This window comes from Saccopteryx bilineata, chromosome 8 (genome assembly GCF_036850765.1).
Source record: "Saccopteryx bilineata isolate mSacBil1 chromosome 8, mSacBil1_pri_phased_curated, whole genome shotgun sequence".
Lineage (NCBI taxonomy): Eukaryota > Metazoa > Chordata > Mammalia > Chiroptera > Emballonuridae > Saccopteryx > Saccopteryx bilineata.
The window spans coordinates 27,093,853-27,108,395 of NC_089497.1; the positions used below are offsets into that span (position 1 = coordinate 27,093,853).

At 45.1% G+C, this 14,543-nt stretch overlaps 1 protein-coding gene across 4 annotated transcripts in view; it reads right to left on the reverse strand.

Annotated features, from left to right (window-relative positions):
- TRMT10C (tRNA methyltransferase 10C, mitochondrial RNase P subunit) overlaps positions 1 to 14,543 on the reverse strand; it is a 203,696-nt gene that overhangs the window by 9,010 nt on the left and 180,143 nt on the right. The gene's annotated exons all lie outside the window — the stretch shown is intronic.

Sequence of the window (14,543 nt, forward strand, 5' to 3'; positions counted from 1 at the left end):
TTTCAAAGTCATCTCTCACATTGAATAAAAATGTTAAGGGTTTGGGGCTACAAAGGAGAGATGTGTGTATGCTAGCTATTAAGTTTGTAGCGTCATGTTTATGTAGAGTTGGATAAATTATGGAAATTAAACATTTTTTGCTGTGTTAATTATTATTTAGAGAAATTTCTTTTAATTTTCATGTAAAAGGCATATTAAATAAGTTTTCAATGGTCCAATTTATTTAGTTGCTCCAGATAACACTACACTGCATAGTAGTCAAACTTTTATATTCATAAAACACAGCATTGAATACAACTTCATCTTTAATCTTTCTCTAATATGCTTGAACTTAGTTTAATACAGCTACAATTATTTTGCTTGATTTCTAACAAGAAATGAAATTTATTAAATGTGACCACCAGAGAGCAGTTTACTTGTTTATGGCTGCTTTGGAAACAAACTGCAATTTTATTTAATTTCCTTGTTGGTCATACAAAGATGACAAAAATGGTTCATGTGTGGACAGTTTAAGAATAAATCATTTCTTACTGCCTGACCTATGGTAGCACAGTGGATAAAGCATTGACCTGGAATGTTGAGGTTGCAGGTTCAAAATCTGGGCTTGCCTTGTCAAGGCCTATATGAGAAACAACTACTATGGGTTTGATGCCTCCCGTTCCTCTCCTCCTTCTCTCTCTCTCTCTCAAAAAAAATCCTATCCTAGGCTAGGTAGGAGAGAGTGTTATAATTATACCTTTGGTGGGAAATGAGTAACATAATTGTGTTAGTATTTTCTGCTGGAAGCTTTCATGCTTATTTTAGTGTATGTTAAAAATTATCATGGAAAAATTATCTGTGGAACAACAAGAAAAATAGTTTACTTCCTCAATATTTTTAAGATGTTTAGTAAGGGGAACTTGGTCAACTGCCTTTTCTATGCTTGATGTAGTGGGCAAATTTGGTTGTTTCATGATGATCCGTGTTCTTGATCTACAAAAGGATCCTATATATTTGTCATCCATTTATATTTCCACTAAAGAAAGAGACTTGTGCATACTTAGTGGCACAGGCTTTTTTCCTTTTTTTATAGGAAGTGCTAGGACCAGTGAAGAGGTGTGAATCATAGTTAGCTTTTCATTTGCTATTAGCAAGTAGACATAATTCATACATGGTTCACAACTTCTAAATCCATAAAGCTTGGTAAGAGCATTTACATATTGCCACTTCTGAGAACTAAAGCCTGCCAGTGAGAAATTTGGTGAAAAAAATTACACATAAAAAAAATAGAAAGTTAGAGCCTGACTGTTGGTAGCACACTGGATAGAGCGTTGGCCTGGGGCACTGAGGTCCCAGGTTTAAAACTCTGAGGTCACCAGTTTGAGCTTGGGTTTATCTGGCTTAAGCAGGGGATCACCACTTGAGCATGGGATCTTTGACATGCTTTCACAGTCACTAGCTTGAAGCCCAGGGTTGCTGGAAGGGGGTCACTGGCTCCGTTAGAGTCTGCTACCCCCACTCCCAAGGCACATATGAGAAGCAATTAATGAACAACTAAAGTGACGCAACTACAAGTTGATGCTTCGCACCTCTCTCCCTGCTTCTCTCTCTTGCTAAAAAGGAAAAAAAAATAGAAAGAATTTCAAGGGCTATACAGGGTTCCCTTCTCTTCCCTTCCCTTCCTTTCCCTTCTTTCTTTTTTCTTTATTTTATTTTCTTTATTTATTTTTAGAGAGGAGAGACAGAGAGGGAGAGAGAGAGACAGAGAGAGAGAAGGGGGGAGGAGCAGGAAGCATCAACTCCCATATGTGCCTTGACCAGGCAAGCCCAGGGTTTCAAACTGGCGACCTCAGCATTTCTAGGTCGACGCTTTATCCACTGCACAACTACAGGTCAGGCACCTTCTTTCTTTTTTAAAATTCAGTGAGAGGAGGCAGAGGCAGACTCCCACATGTGCCCCGGCAGAGTTCCACCTGGCAAGCCCCCTACCAGGCGGTTTTCTGCCCATGTGGAGCATTTTGCTTGTTACTCAGCAACTGAGCTCTTCTTAGTGCCTGAGGAAGAGGCCATGGAGCCATCCTGAGTGCCCAGGGCCAATTTGCTCCAATTGAGCCATGGCTGCTTGGGGGGTGGGGGAGAGCAAGTGAGGGATAAGTGAGACGGGAAGGGGTGGAGAAGCAGATGAGCACTTCTATTGTGTGCCCTGACCAGGAATCAAACCTGGGCCATCCATATGTCTGGCCAATGCTTTACCCTGAGCCAGCTGGCCAGGGCCTCTTTAGGCTTTTCTAAAGAGAATAGCAGACCCGGCCTATGCAAGTCATGCACATGTAAACAAACTGATCAGTATCATAAAAAGATCTTCCAGAAATGTTTCCAAAATCAAAGGGGCTCAATGAAATGGATAGCTCTTGAGCACGTTGATACTAAGATACAGAGAAATGCTAAGGAGAGGCAGGATATAAGCAGGCTTTGCCAGATTTATTTGCTCATAGAGCCTGTCACTGCATGAGATATTTTGTAGAATTAGTTTTCTTCAGATCTCATGTTGGGGATGGCTTTTTGGGTCCCATTGCTTTTCCATATAAATAAGAAAATTGTGACCTCATGTGAACATATGGATTGTTTAAGGGCAAAAGTGAGCACTAGCATTAAACCTCTGAATTCCCAGTTAAATATCCTTTCAACTATGTTCAGATCTCAAATTTGGAAGTAGCAATGTGGAAACAAATGCATGAAGTTGGGAGCATCAATATACAAGTGTGGCCTGACCAAGTGGTGGTGCAGTGGATAGAGCGTCGGACTGGGATGCAGAAGGACCCAGGTTCGAGACCCCAAGCTCGCCAGCTTGAGCACGGGCTCATCTGGTTTGAGCAAAAGCCCACCAGCTTGAACCCAAGGTCACTGGCTCCAGCAAAGGGTTACTGAAGGCCCGCGGTCAAGGCATATATGAGAAAGCAATCAATGAACAACTAAGGTGTGGCAACACGCAATGAAAAACTAATGATTGATGCTTCTCATCTCAATCCGTTCCTATCTGTCTGTCCCTGTCTATCCCTCTCTCTAACTCACTGTCTCTGTAAAAAATAAATAAATAAAATTAAAAATATATATATACAAGTACGTGTGTATAATACATGTTTCTTATGTATACATATAATGTATGTATGTAATATATATGATGGTTAGAACTTGAGTGCTGAGCCATCTGCCCACACAAACTGCTTCTGGCCTCTCCTCGGTCCATCCCTGCATGGCCCATTTAGGCCTACGAACTCAGTGATGCCTCTGTATCAGATTTGGAATACAAAAGTCCTATCATGGGTCTGCCCGTGGCCCCTTATATCTAGACACCCTTGTAGTTATTTATTCTTGGATCTTTACATCTCTTGGGAAGTTTCTAGAAAACTGCTCCTAAGCCTCTACTGTTCATCAAGGGTTCCTTTCGTTTTCTATTTCTCTCAACCATGAGGAGGAATAGAGAGTAAACACTTTTTTCTTTTTCTTTCTTTTAAAAAGCTTTTATTTATTGACTTTACAGAGAAGAGGAGGGTGGAAGGGTCAACTCAGAGTTGCTTCAGTTTAGCTGTTCCTTGCTCGCTTGCTACTTGCCGTATGTGCCTTTACTGGAGCTTAGCCCAGGGGCAGGGTATCTGAGACTTGGGTCAGCCTCTGGGAGGCTCTACCTCGTCCAGTGTGTGTGAGCTGCTGTGCAGGTGCTGAGCACAGAAAGTGGAATTCACCTCAGCCTGGTTTGATGCCTGCCTAGTTCTCCCTTTGGATATGCTTCTAGTGATGCTCATTGGGTCTTTCTCTGATGTTGTCTGCAGGTGGCCTAGTGACAATGTCTTGGTTCTGGGCCTCTTAGGAGGGAACCTGGTGTAGACCAGTGTACGGCACTGTCTGTGATGGCCCTCAGCAACATTTTGGAGTTATAAGCGGTCCACAGTTTGTGGCTGCCTCTGCTGGGCTTAGTTGCACATGGAAGGACCAGGTTGCACACCTAGGCTGGCTTTTACCAGTATTGGGCTGGGGGGAAGTCAGCGGAAGACCCAAGGTTCCCTGAGATTTGCCTCCTGCTGCCTCTGTTTGCTGGCTCTTTAGAGCTAATTAGGCATGAGGAAAGGTGGTGGGTATGGTTCCTACCCCAGGCCCCAGCTGTCAGTGTGTCTTGAGTTTTTCCACAGACCTCAGTATGCGGTGGCCACTAGGAGTCAGTGGTATGGCCTCTGAAACACAGAGTTCTGATGCCCACAGTCCGGACAGTTTCTATTAACTCTCCTTTGGGACAGACGCACCACTCATATTCTCAGGAAAGTCGGGGTGGGGGTGGGGAGCTCTGGCCTCAATGCCAGATAATTGAGTCATTATCACCCCTTGAGTCTCTTCAGCCTTCTGCTTCCTGGCCAAGGGTACTTCCTTCTCAGCAGGGCCCAGTCTCCACAGGGTGGAAATGAGAGGTTCCTGAGTGGGGGGCAGTTGCTTTCCCCCAGGTTGATGCTGCACGAAGGGAACTTCTCCAGCCAAGAAAAATGGTGACTGTGGTATCGGAGAAGGAGTTCCAGTGGCTGTCAGCACAGGGGTTCTGGTGTCTCTCCCTGTGACACAGATTTCACACTTTCCTCATTTGACTCTAGTCCTCTCAGCCCTTCCTGTGCCAGAGTCTAAGATAAGTGGCTGTGAATGAGACTTTCTGTAATGACCCTTTAAGAGGATGCCTGCATCTCTGAGATCTCCAGTCTCTTTCTTTCTCTCCTTTTCTTCTTTCTTTCTTCTTTCTTTCTTTCTTTCTTTCTTTCTTTCTTTCTTTCTTTCTTTCTTTCTTTCTTTCTTTCTTTCTTTCTTTCCTTCCTTCCTTCCTTCCTTCCTTCCTTCTTTCTTTCTTTCCTTCTTTCTTTCTTCTTTTCTTTCTCTCTCTCTTTCTCCTTCCTTCCTTCCTTCCTTCCTTCCTTCCTTCCTTCCTTCCTTCCTTCCTTTCCTTCTTTCTTTCTTCTTTTCTTTCTCTCTCTCTTTCTCCTTCCTTCCTTCCTTCCTTCCTTCCTTCCTTCCTTCCTTCCTTCCTTCCTTCCTTCCTCCCTCCCTCCCTCCCTCCCTCCCTCCCTCCTTCCCCCTCTCTCCTTCCCTTCCCTTCCTCTTTCTTTCTCTCTCTCTCTCTCTTTCCTTCCTTCCTTCCTTCCTTCCTTCCTTCCTTCCTTCCTTCCTTCCTTCCTTCCTTCCTTTCTTCCCTTCTTTCCTTTATTTCCTTTTTCTTTTTTGTGAGAGAGAAGCAGAGACAGACAGAAAGGAAGGGAGAGAGATGAGAAGTATCAACTTGTTGTGGCACTTTAGTTATTCATTAATTGCTTTCTCATACATGCCTTGACCTGGGAGCTCCAGCTGAGCCAGTGACCCCTTGCTTAAGCTAGTGACCTTGGGCTCAAGGCAGCAACCATGGAGTCATGTCAGTGATCCCTGCTCAAGCCCATGACCCTGTGCTAAAGCTGGTGAGCCTGTGCTCAAGCCGGATATGCCCAGCCTCAGGCTGTTGACCTTGGGGTTTTGAACCTGGGTCCTCAGCATCCCAGGTCGATGCTCTATCCCAGGCATGGCCAACATATGGCCCATGGGCTGAATCTGGCCCGTGTAATGAGTTTATGTGGCCCACAATTAAATTTTTAATATTCTCACCCTCGACACAAGGGTTTGAAAAAAAATTATTTTTTATTTTTTATTTTATTTTATTTTTTCATTTTTCTGAAGCTGGAAACAGGGAGAGACAGTTAGACAGACTCCCGCATGCGCCCGACTGGGATCCACCCGGCACGCCCACCATGGGGCGACGCTCTGCCCACCAGGGGGCGATGCTCTGCCCATCCTGGGCGTCGCCATGTTGCGACCAGAGCCACTCTAGTGCCTGAGGCAGAGGCCACAGAGCCATCCCCAGCGCCCAGGCCATCTTTGCTCCAATGGAGCCTTGGCTGCGGGAGGGGAAGAGGGAGACAGAGAGGAAAGCGCGGTGGAGGGGTGGAGAAGCAGATGGGCGCTTCTCCTGTGTGCCCTGGCCGGGAATCGAACCCGGGTCCTCCGCACGCTAGGCCGACGCTCTACTGCTGAGCCAACCGGCCAGGGCCGAAAAAAACTTTAAAAATTAAAAAATAAATAAAATTTTTTTAATATTCTCCACACGATGCGCTGTGGAAATGAAATAAGTGGTACTTTTAAATCGTAATATATAAACTACGATATCTAACCATTGTACAACAATGAAAGTTAAAATCTCAGCTACTCAGAAGTGGAAGCGTCTTTGATTATTGAAAATCGAGATATTTAAAAAGATAGTGATACGTGGAAAAGAATTCCGCATGTGACTAATTCAGGGTTAACTTCCAATAATTAGTCAAATGGATTTGCGATACTTTTTTATTTTTTTTAAAAAATTCCATTATAAAGATTTACAATTTTTGTACTCGTCTATGCCATTTTATAAGCAATTGAATAATGGAAAATATGGAAAAAACTTGCCAAGGAAATATTTAGTAATCTTCAGCTCAACTTATACATTTGTGAACAAACTTTTTCTTTAATGAATCTAAATAAAAGTATAAGATCAAGATTGAATGATTTACATTTGGAGGCTGTGTTAGAATAGCTACTACAAGTATAGAGCCAGATATTATAATAGGCGATGCAAAGCGCTTCAGCATGTCACATTAGTTTTTTGGTTAATTTGTTGTACTAAATTACTTACATTCATTCATAAATTACATAATAAAGTTTTCTTTACTTAAACAAATCGTTTTTGTATTTAACATTTTTAAATTTTAATATTTCATCTAGCCTGTGAAAAAAGTTTTCTTTCTAATCTGGCCTGGGGGCAAAAACTGTTGGCCTTGCCTGCTCTATCCACTCCGCCACCAGAGAGACGGGTCAGGCTCCCATCTCTTTCTCATAGACAGAAACCTTGCCTCGCCTGACCAGGTGGTGGCGCAGTGGATGGAGCGTCGGACTGGGATGCAGAAGGACCCAGGTTCGAGACCCTGAGGTCGCCAGCTTGAGCGCGGGCTCATCTGGCTTGAGCAAAGAGCTCACCAGCTTAGACCCTAGGTCGCTGGCTCCAGCAGGGGGTTACTCGGTCTGCTGACGGCCCGTGGTCAAGGCACATGTGAGGAATCAATCAATGAAAACTAAGAAGTCGCAACGCGCAATGAGAAACTGATGATTGATGCTTCTCATCTCTCTCCGTTCCTGTCTGTCTGTCCCTGTCTGTCTCTGCCTCTGTAAAAAAAAAAAAAAGAAACCTTGCCTCTTCACTGCCAGATGCTATGTGGGCACCTCTTCTAGGCTCTGGGCCGACAGGCTGCAGAGCCCGGCCTGGGGCTTAGGGCTCACTCCTCTCAGGGAAAATCTCCTTGTAGCGGAGATGTCCCTTGGGACCCTCAGCCACACTTGCTCTTGGGAGTAGGAGCAGCCCTTCTTGCATCTCCGCCCTTCCTACCAGTCTCGATGTAGATTCTTCTGTGAATCCTTGGTTATAGATTCCTTTTAATTTACTCCTGAGTTTCTTTTTCAGGATGATTGTTCTTAAATTTAGTTATAACTCCAATTTGGTCCTGGGAGGTGGTGAGTAGAACATCTGTCGGCCTAATCTGAAGCCATCTTGGATCCTGTTTATATCCGTGTTAAATTTGTTTAAACATGTATTAAAAAATATGTCAGGGCCCTGGCCGGTTGGCTCAGTGGTAGAGTGTAGGCCTGGCGTGCAGAAGTCCCGGGTTCGATTCCCAGCCAGGGCACACAGGAGAAGCGCCCATCTGCTTCTCCACCCCTCCCCCTCTCCTTCCTCTCTGTCTCTCTCTTCTCCTCCCGCAGCCAAGGTTCCATTGGAGCAAAGACGGCCTGGGCACTGGGGATAGCTCCTTGGCCTCTGCCCCAGGCGCTAGAGTGGCTCTGGTTGCAACAGAGCGACAACCCGGAGGGGCAGAGCATCACCCCCTGGTGGGCATGCCTGGTGGATCCCGGTCGGGCGCATGCGGGAGTCTGTCTGACTGTCTCTACCCGTTTCCAGCTTCAGAAAAATACAAAAAAAAAAAATATGTCAGCCTGACCAGGTAGTGGCACAGTGTATAGAGCATTGGACTGGGACATGGAGGACCCAGGTTCAAAACCCTGAGGTCGCCGGCTTGAGAGCAGGTTCATCCAGCTTGGGTTTGGAGTCGCTGCCTTGTGCATGGGATCATAGACATGACCCCATGGTCGCTGGCTTGAGCCCAAAGGTCACTGGCTTGAAGCCCAAGGTCACTGGCTTGAGTAAGGGGTCACTCACTCTGCTGAAGCCCCCGGTCAAGGTACATATGAGAAAGCAATCAATAAATAACTAAGGTGCCAAAACGAAGAACTGATGCTTCTCATCTCTCTCCCTGTCAGCTTGTCTGTCCCTGTCTTTCCTTCTCTCTGTCTCTGTCACAAGAAAATAAAAATAAAAACATGTCATAGCAAAGAGGCATGACCCGTTTTCAGAATAAGAATACACTACAAAGATTAATTCTGGATGATGTGGCAGGATTATAGATTTATACGTTTTTTTAAATTTGGATATGGATGGCATTGCATAGGGCAAAAAAAAAATATCCTGTCACATTCTTGTCAGGCTCTTTGGTTTTAAAGCCTAGGTCAGGACCTAAACATTTTAGAACTAGAGACACAGAAAATCATCTGGTCCCTGAGTCCCGGGTTAGATTGTGAGGGAGAGTACAGAGACAAAGGGGAAGCCGCTTGGGCAGCAGTTTCTAAGAGAGCTTAGAAATCGGTGGTGGTGGCCCTGGCCGGTTGGCTCAGAGGTAGAGCGTCGGCCTGGCGTGCGGGGCACCCGGGTTCGATTCCCAACCAGGGCACATAGGCGAGGCACCCGTTTGCTTCTCCACCCCCACCCCCCTTCCTCTCTGTCTCTCTCTTCCCCTCCCGCAGCTGAGGCTCCATTGGAGCAAAGATGGCCCGGGCGCTGGGGATGGCTCCTTGGCCTCTGCCCCAGGCGCTAGAGTGGCTCTGGTCGCAACAGAGCGATGCCCCGGAGGGGCAGAGCATCGCCCCCTGGTGGGCAGAGCGTCGCCCCTGGTGGGCATGCTGGGTGGATCCCAGTCGGGCGCATGCGGGAGTCTGTCTGACTGTCTCTCACCGTTTCCAGCTTCAGAAAAATACAAAAAAAAAAAAAAAAAAAAAAAAAAAGAAATCGGTGCTGGTTACCTCTCCTCACTGCGGACTGAGACTGGCACGGAAGAGGTGCCTGTTAGATATGGGTTTGGGGAATTCAGTGAAAGTGGTAGAAAGTCAGATCCCAATGTTTCCTTGTACCAGCTTCAGTTGGAGCAGGAGGAATATCTGCGAAGTGGTAGAATCAGGTTGGTCTGAGCAGCCTCTGTACGACCCCATCCTGAACTCTGCTCTTGAGAAAGAGCAAAGTGCTTTGTCAAACTACTGCACTTTACTCAGTAAATAAGTGACAGAGAAGCTTCATCATGATCCTGTGGACCTGAGCTGGGACATGTGTGTTTCACACCCCTGGCAGATCTGAAGAGGCCTTGGGATGGTGCTTGGGACAAAGTGAGCATAGCAGCGATCTTCATGGCCTAATGACTAAAGACCCAATAGGGGTAAGTGTGTCTCCATGATTAACATTTATGCTACTTCTCGCCCACTACAAAATATCCACAATATGGAAAACCTCTCTGAGACCTAGAATCTAGATGCAATGGTGGGAAGAGAACAAGAATGGATAATTAAATGTTGCCACCTAGTGGCTGTGTATATGATTGCACATGCACTGGCTACTGCCATCCATTTGGTGGCAATTTAACAGCGATTCTCAGTCTTGTTATTAGGAAGAAAGAGCTTCCTCAATGCAGTATAATGAGATCCTTGCATTTATAAACTTATAAAGATATAGGAAACATCACCCACTTGTTAAAGGCAAATATAAACAAGGAGCAAGCTATGTTCCTTAATTGTAAAGATTGATACCATATACAGAACTAATCTTCATGTAAGAAAGAGTGGAATTTATTCTAGTGACATTTTAAAATCTACATGTCCTGTGGTGGTGCAGTGGATTAAGTGTTGACCTGGAATACTGAGGTCGCTGGTTCAAAACCCTGGGCCTGTCCGGTCAAGGCACATAAAAATCCACATGTTAGACATCTGGTCAATATGGTGAAATAGGTAAACGCTGTGCTCCCCTCTTAACATGATTGCATCAAAATGACAACTAAATTATAAAATAAACACCCTAGAGTACCATCTGAAGACTAGCTGGGCAAAACCCTTGTACCTAAGGATATAAAGAAGCCACCCTGTGGAGACTGGTAAGAGAAGCAGAGATGCTGAACGGGCTCACACCCACGTGTGACACTTAAGAACTGGGAGCAATAACTCAGCCGCAGGGATTTCCCCTGAAGAGTCCCAGAGGGGTCCCAGCCCCACATGGGGCTCCCAGCTTGTACCACCAGGGTCAGGAAAATTAAGTCCCCAAAACATCTGGTTGTGAATGTTATATCTGGACAGCAAGGGAACAAACATTTTGCCACACAATTAAGTAGCCAAATTAAGGAGTCTTTAATTTAATGCCGGCGACTACGAGTGGATTCGCATCCTAAAGAACTCGTGGCTCCGAACTCAGGGATTCGCTTTTAAAGGCATAAAGAAGCGAGGGGAGGGGGCGAGCACCTAGCCAGAGCAGGTTTACAGAGCAAAGCAGGCTTTCGATTTCGGGACACATGAGAGAAACTGAATTCTCTGGCTTCAGGACAAGGGCCACAGGGATTGCTTTCTCTGCCATTTTCTCCCTTTGCTGAGCCCTCCCCATCCCGGCCTGCAGGCACAGGTGGGCACCAAATCTGTGTCTCCATCAAACTTACCCCACCCTGGGGACTCCCTGAGAACTAGCCCCCCTCAACTCCAAGCAGGTCCAAACTCTCAATTTCTTTCAGCAGCTGTTACTCTTAAGCAGCTAGCCTCAACCCAAGCTGTGGACTCCTCTTTAATCTTTGAAAGGTCCACAAACCCAGAACAAGCAGTGGTTGGCCTCCATGTTCCCTGTACTTCTTGCAGGTGCCCCAGCCCCACGCAGGCAGCCAACCCTGGTTTACAGCGGAGCCTCTCCCAGGAGCCTCCCAGCCCCGTGCAAGCAGCGAGGAACCACAAACCACTCTGTAGCTCCTATGAGGCGGCTCCCGGCTGGGCAGCAGCTTCTTGACACACACAAAAAGCGAAAGGAGTTTATTACCACAAAATCAGTATTACAAGTTAAAGGGACTTCTTCAAGAAGTAAAAGAACAAGGAGGAGGACAAGGAGAAGAAAGAGAAGAGAAAGAAAAAGTAGGAAAAATAAAATGGCAATAACTACAAACTGATGGTTGCCAGGTGGGCGGAGGCTTAGGGGACTGAGGGAAAAGGATGAGGGATTAAGAAGCACAAACCGGCAGTTACAAAACAGTCACTGAATGATGTCAGGTACAGCATAGCAATCTAATTAATATTCATAACAATATTGCTTTGTAAGTTATATAAATTTCTAACTACTATGCTGTTCATCTGAAGCTAATGTATTATTTGTCAGCTTTCATTGAAAAAAACTTTTAAGAAAAAAAATCTTCATTTTGCCTGACCTGTGGTGGCGCAGTGGATAAAGCGTCGACCTGGAAATGCTGAGGTCGCTGGTTCGAAACCCTGGGTTTGCCTGGTCAAGGCACATATGGGAGTTGATGCTTCCAGAAGCTTTATCTCTCTGTCTCTCTCCCCTCTCTCTCCCTCTCTGTCTCTCCTCTCTAAAAATGAATAAAATAAAATTTTTTTAAAATCTTCATTTTACCTACTAATGATAAATATCAGTAAACATCAATTTTCAGTCTAAAATAATAATATTTTTTAAAAGGCATACACTTTATAAATTTTTATTTATTTTTTATTTATTCATTTTAGAGAGGAGAGGGAGAGACAGAGAGAGAGAGAGGAGAGAAAGAGAGAGAGAAGGGGGGAGAGCTGGAAGCATCAACTCCCATATGTGCCTTGACCAGGCAAGCCCAGGGTTTCGAACTGGCAACCTCAGCATTTCCAGGTCGACGCTTTATCCACTGTGCCACCACAGGTCAGGCCTAAAATAATAACATTTAATACATCTTGAGCTTCATTAAACTTATATCAGAGGAAAACCTCACTGAATTCTTTAGAAGAACTAAAAACATAAGTTTAAAAGACAAATTACTCGAAACTTGGATAGTATGTCAGCAAAATATAACTTAAAGTGGCATTAACATTTTTTTATTGATATGTGCTAAAGCACTGAATCTAATCACTGTGGGCAATTTTGTTCTCAAACTAGAAACACTTCGCCTGAGCTGCGGTGACTCAGCGGACCCAGCGGCGACCTAGAACGCTGAGGTCGTGGTTGACTGGCCAAGGCCCGTGTGGGAAGCCACTACAAGTTGATGCTTCCTGTTCTTCTCTCTCTCCTCTCTCTCAAGTGAATAAATGAAAATCTTTATAAAAAAGAAAAATTCGATTAAATGTGAAGACAATCACTAATGACAATATTTTAATAAAAATATAATGTATGATATGAACTTTATTTATAATTGAAAGCTCTATGCCTCATTACTCAGTATTTTATTACTGGTAATTGAATGTAATTAGATAAATTTGTCACTTTGTAATGAAGGATTTTTGTGTTTTCTTAAAAAGTTTTTTAAAATAACTGAACGATTTTCAGATAAGCAACCCCTCAAAGAAATGCTGGTAAATTGGCCCTGGCCGGTTGGCTCAGTGCTAGAGCGTCGGCCTGGCGTGCAGGAGTCCCAGTTCAATTCCCGGCCAGGGCACACAGGAGAAGCGCCCATTTGCTTCTCCACCCCTCCCCCTCTCCTTCCTCTGTCTCTCTCTTCCCCTCCCACAGCCGAGGCTCCATTGGAACAAAGTTGGCCCCGGGCACTGGGGATGGCTCCATAGCCTCTGCCTCAGGCGCTAGAATGGCCTTGGTCGCAACAGAGCAATGCCCCAGATGGGCAGAGCATCGCCCCCTGGTGGGCATGCTGGGTGGATCCTGGTCAGGCGCATGCGGGAGTCTGACTACCTCCCTGTTTCCAACTTCAGAAAAATACAAATAAAAAAAAAAAAGAAAAAAAAGAAATGCTGGTAAATTAAAAATATTTTAAATATTTATTTTGTTGATTTTAAAGAGAGGAGGAGAGAGAGAGACAGGAACCTCAATCTGTTTCTGCATAGCCCTGATCAGAGATTGAACCAGCAACCCCCATGCTTTGGGATGACGCTTTAACCAAGCAAGCTATCCGGCGAGGGCAATTAAGTATTTTTGAAAGGCATTAAAAGTAAGTGGTTTTTTTTTTAATTAATTTATTGTGTTGCCTGACCAGGCGGTGGCACAGTGGATAGAGTGTCAGACTAGGATGCGGAGGACCCAGGTTCGAGACCCCGAGGTTGCCAGCTTGAGCGCGGGCTCATCTGGCTTGAGCAAAGAGCTCACCCGCTTGGACCCAAGGTCGCTGGCTTGAGCAAGGGGTTACTCGGTCTGCTGAAGGCCCGCAGTCAAGGCACACGTGAGAGAGCAGTCAATGAACAACTAAGGTGTCGCAATGTGCAATGAAAAACTAATGATTGATGCTTCTCATCTCTCCGTTCCTATCTGTCTGTCCCTGTCTATCCCTTCTCTCTGTCTCTGTCTCTGTCTCTGTAAAAAAAATAATAATAAATTTATTGTGTTTACATAGATTCTAGTGTCCCCCCCCAATACATCCTCCTCTGCCCCGTGTTTCCCAGTATATCCCCCCCTGTCCCCCTCCCTATAACGCCCTCCCCCCTTCCCTCCGGGATTTGCTTTTCCCCTCTCATCCCATCCTATCAGCCTATCATCCCCCTTCCCTGTGTCTGCTTTCCCTCTGGATCCTTTGATCCCGCCTCTGTCTCTATTTCGATCCTCAGTTCATATTGTTGGATTCCTCAAATGAGTGAGGTCATATGATATTTTTCTTTCTCTGCCTGGCTTATTTCACTTAACATAATAGTTTCCAGGTCCATCCATGTTGTCACAAAAAAATAATACTTCCTTCTTTTTCATGGCCCCATAGTATTTCATAGTATATATGTACCAAAGCTCTTTAATCCACTCGTCCACTGACGGACACTTGGGCTGTTTCCAGATCTTGGCTGTTGTGAACAATGCTGCCATAAACATGGGGGTGCATTTCTTCTTTTGAATCATAGATGTAGTGTTCTTGGGATATATATTCCCAGAAGTGGGATGGCTGGGTCAAAAGGCAGTTCCATCTTTAATTTTTTGAGGAATCTCCATACTGTTTTCCACAGTGGCTGCACCAGTCTGCATTCCCGCCAGCAGTGTAGGAGGGTTCCCCTTTCTCCACATCCTCGCCAGCACTTATTCTGTGTTGTTTTGTTAATGAGCGCTATTCTGACTGGTGTGAGGTGATATCTCATTGTGGTTTTAATTTGCATTTCTCTAATGGTTAGTGATGTTGAGCATTTTTTCATATGTGTATTGGCCATCTGTATGTCGTCTGTGGAGA